This window comes from Cherax quadricarinatus, chromosome 42, assembly GCF_038502225.1.
Source record: "Cherax quadricarinatus isolate ZL_2023a chromosome 42, ASM3850222v1, whole genome shotgun sequence".
Taxonomy (NCBI): Eukaryota; Metazoa; Arthropoda; class Malacostraca; order Decapoda; family Parastacidae; genus Cherax; species Cherax quadricarinatus.
The window spans coordinates 19709843-19714842 of NC_091333.1; the positions used below are offsets into that span (position 1 = coordinate 19709843).

Genomic DNA, 5000 nt, shown 5'->3' on the forward strand with positions numbered 1-5000 from the left:
TCACTCAAGGAAAAAGATCTTGGGGTGAGTATAACACCAGGCACATTTCCTGAAGCGCACATCAACCAAATAACTGCTGCAGCATATGGGCGCCTGGCAAACCTCAGAACAGCATTCCGACATCTTAATAAGGAATCATTCAGGACCCTGTACACCGTGTACGTTAGGCCCATATTTGAGTATGCAGCACCAGTTTGGAACCCACACCTAGCCAAGCACGTGAAGAAACTAGAGAAAGTGCAAAGGTTTGCAACAAGACTAGTCCAAGAGCTAAGAGGTATGTCCTACGAGGAGAGGTTAAGGGAAATCAACCTGACGACACTGGAGGACAGGAGAGATAGGGGGGACATGATAACGACATACAAAATACTGAGAGGAATTGACAAGGTGGACAAAGACAGGATGTTCCAGAGATTGGACACAGTAACAAGGGGACACAGTTGGAAGTTGAAGACACAGATGAATCACAGGGATGTTAGGAAGTATTTCTTCAGCCACAGAGTAGTCAGTAAGTGGAATAGTTTGGGAAGCGATGTAGTGGAGGCAGGATCCATACATAGCTTTAAGCAGAGGTATGATAAAGCTCACGGCTCAGGGAGAGTGACCTAGTAGCGATCAGTGAAGAGGCGGGGCCAGGAGCTCGGACTCGACCCCCGCAACCTCAACTAGGTGAGTACAACTAGGTGAGTACAGAACACACACACACACACAGAACACACACACACACACACACACACAGAACACACACACACACACACACACACAGAACACACACACACACACACAGAACACACACACACACACACAGAACACACACACACACACACAGAACACACACACACACAGAACACACACACACACACACACACACATGAAACAGAACAACCTGGAGAAATATGCCCAGGGAAAGGAAAGCAAGAGAATTCAGATCACTTCTCAGAAAGTAAAAATGAGTAACTCAGTGAATGTAGGTAGTCAGGACATTGCAAATGCTGTGCTAAAGGAATGTGCCTATAATGGAGAAAATGCTGGTATCAGCACGCCAGAAAATGTGCAAACATGATAAGGAAGAGAAAGTTTTGCTTTGATAAGGATTTCAAACCACTTGGATTCCCAAAATCTGCACAATGCAGAGCAGCATGGGTTCAGAGCGGGTCGCTCCTGCCTCTCGCAACTACTGGATCACTACGGTATGGTCTTGGATGCACTGGAAGACACGCAGAATTCAGATATAATGTACACAGATTTTGCAAAAGCCTTTGACAAGTGCGATCATGGCGTAATAGCGCACAAAATACGTGCTAAACGAATAACTGGCAAAGTGGTGAAATGGATCTTCAACTTTCTAACCAGTCGAAGACAAAGAGTAGTGGTAAACAGAATTAAATTGGAAGCTGCCACAGTAAAAAGCTCTGTTCCACAAGCAACAGTACTCGCCCCCATCCTCTTCCTCATCCTCATATCAGACATAGATATATAATCTATAGCACTATCATCATTTGCAGACGTTACTAGGAGCTGCATGAGACTCGTCCATTGAGGACACGATGACCTCCTAGAAGATATAAAACAAGTTTTCCAATGGGCATCGAAAAACAGTATGATGTTCAGTGAAGACAAATTCCTATACTCCGTTATGAAAAACTGGAGGAGATAATAACTAGAGCTGAATATACTACAAAGTCTGATCATACAGTAGAGCGGAAGTAATGTCTGAGGATCTCACTTTCAAGGATCACAACAGTGCCACTATCACATGTGCGAAAAAAATGATAGAATAGATAGAGAACATTCAGAACAAGAGATGCCAAGCCAATGATGATTCTTTTTAAATCAGTTGTTCTCTCTAGGCTGGAATGCTGCAGGTGAAATTGCAGATCTAGAGAATGTTTAGAAAACCTTTACTGCACATATAAGTTCCGTCAAACACCTTAACTACTGGGAACGCTTGGAAGCACTTGAATTGCACTCGCTGGAACGCAGACGAGAGAGGTGTATCATAATCTACACTTGGAAAATCCTAGAAGGAATGGTCCCTAATCTGCACACACAAATCACTCCCTACGAAAGCAAAAGACTGGGCGGGCGGTGCAAAATACTCCCAATGAAAAGTAGAGGCACCATTGGTACACTAAAACACAAGTGTCTGGGGCCCAAGATTGTTCACCAGCCTCCCACCAGGCATAAGGGGAATTACCAATAGACCCCTGGCTGCCTTCAAGAGGGAGCTGGATCAGCCGGGCCGTGGTTCGTATGTTGGACTACGTGCGGCCAGCAGTAGCAGTCTGGTTGATCATGGCCTGATGCACCGGGAGACCCTGTCGTGGACCGGGCCGCGGGGGCATTCATCCCCGGAATACCCTCCAGGTAGACTTACTTCCATCCAGTAATGTGCAAAGCCTCAATGCAGCTCAGAAAATGTAATGACCTGAGCTGTCGAGGCCACCACGTGACAGGAACCTGGCGCTACAGAAAAAGCAGGGTAATGAAAAATGAACAGCATTCTGTTTTAGACGAAAAGAGAAACAAGCAGACCCAAAAAAAGGTAGAGACAGTGAAGCACTACAGGTGGGACTGGTCAGGGGTGCACAACAGTGGGACAAAGTCAGTTATTCATACACTCAATAGTGTCGAATGTACAACAGACAAGTAAACAAATCATACTAGGTAAAGCAGGGGTATGTACATCAGGGTGTCAAACGACGTAGTACATCATCAGTGGTATTAACAAAACATACACCAAACAAAAACATTTCAAATGATTAATCCTGCTTCCATTTTTTTTACATAAAATATATGTAAAGATGTGACAGTTAATAGTTGAAAGATACTTTTTCTTGCAGAGAATTGCTGAATTTATGGAATGATAGTGAAAGTTCGAGGTATTAAAGTAGAAAATAGGAATCTGGTAATTATCCTCGTATATCAACCACCGTCAGCAACGGCTGAGATTCTCAAATCAAATAAGAAAAATAGATATCTTGAAAGGCTGGAAAATACTACACCATACAGGACCTGTCTAGTATGGCACAACGGCCAACGGGCTGCTGCACTGATCCTCCTTTCTTATGTTCTTAAATATCCTCCTTGGAGATTTCAGTCGCTCAGATTTAAAATAGGAGATGGTTCATCACAACAATAAACTAGAAATAGTTCCTGGAAAAACACTGACTCAACAGAGAACTAACGAGGCGTTAGAAAAAATTCACATTAAACCAACAAATAAATTATCACACTAGAAATGAAAATACACTGGATTTGATTTTCAAAAATAACGAGGAACTGATGAAAGACAAATAGAAAAGCAATATACTCTGACCACATCATAGAAGTACAAACCAGTATAAACTCAGAATTGGGGAACTCCAACAATAATGTAAGTTTAGCTTCAATTATAGAACTTACTGGACAAAATAAACCAAGTGCCATCAGACTTATCCTGGGAAAGTCATGAGCACCTGAATCCTCACCAGTGCCTGGAAAAAAAAATTAACACAGAAGCAAACAAGGCCTGTATTAAATATGTACCATTGAGGAAACCTAGAAGATCAGATATAGAAAGAGAACTTAGGAGATGGTACAAAAGATGGAAAAGGGTTACCGAATTGTTTAAAAAGGTGAATGTTACAACGAAGGAAAGATAATCTTGGCCGAGAGATCACCGACTTAGAACAAAAACTTTAGCTGTCATACCAAACAGAAGAAGTATAAAAGGAATAAAAGACCATTCAGGATATTACAAGAAACCCAAAATATTTATATTCATATGTAGAATCCAAGCTAAGAGCTACCTGTAGAATTGTATCGTTATAAAGAGGAGGTTCATATATTGACGATGAACAGGAAATGAGCGAAATTCTAAAAGATCAGTACCAGTCTGTGTTTAGTAACCCACTAAATAACAGCAGGGTGTAGAATTCAGAAACCTTTTTCATTTCATCGGAAGGTCGCGTAGACCAACTAAATTCCATTAGTACTAATCCCATAGAATTCGAAACAGAAATTAAAAACATTCCAGGTTACTCAGCACTTGAAGCAGATTCATGAAATTCCTTATAAAGTGCAAAGCACAATTAGCACGAGCTTTCATTGCTCTCTGGAGAAAGAGCTTAGATCTAGGTGACATAGCTCCTTTGCATAAGGGAGGTAGTAGAGCACAAGCCAAAAATTACAGACCAGTAGCCCCTAACATCCTACATCATAAAAATCTTCAAAAGAGTGATGTCAGATTTTAAACTTCATGGAACAGCACAATCTGCATAACCCAATTCAGCATTGTTTCAGAACTGAAAATCATGCCTATCAAAATTGCTAATCACCGACAGAATTAGGGAGGCATTAGACTATAAGCAAAGCGCAGATTTTCGCATAAGTTTTGAAAGGCGTTTGACAATTTCGATCATGGGGTGATTGCAAGCATAAGGGCCATAGGCAGTTCCACAAGGCACTGTCTTGGCACCTCTGATGTTTATCATCATAGTAGACATGAATTAAAACACCGTTCACAGGTTTATGTCATCATTTGTAAACGACACTAAAATAAGCATGATCGTCACTTCAGTAGAAGACACTGAAAAAATACGGGAAGATATAAGCAGTGTTTTTCAGTGGGCAGTGGAGAAGAATGGAGAACTCAAAAGGGGCGCTGTATAAGATTTATTAGAATCGTCAAATAGAACGAAAGGATCACGTAAAAGATTTGGGAATAATTATGTCAGCTGACCTTTCTTTCAAAGAACACAATAAGACTTAAGGTCATGAAAGCCAGGAAGATGACGGAGTGGATAATGAGATCTTTGCTCTCACATTTTGAATATTGCTCAGGGTTGACGGCCCCGTTCAGAGCTGGAACAAGTAGAATGTTTACAGCCCATATAGAGCCAATAAAATATTTAATTACTGGGAATGCTTTAGTCCTAAATATGTACACACGAGAGAGAGAATGAATGAATGAATGATAATATATACCTGGAAAGTACTTGTGGGCTTGGTACCAAATC

General features: G+C 41.3%; 1 protein-coding gene across 2 annotated transcripts in view; it reads right to left on the reverse strand.

Moving 5' to 3' along the window:
* Positions 1-5000, reverse strand: part of LOC128695541 (cyclin-dependent kinase 12) — a 495961-nt gene that overhangs the window by 366463 nt on the left and 124498 nt on the right. The window lies entirely within an intron of this gene.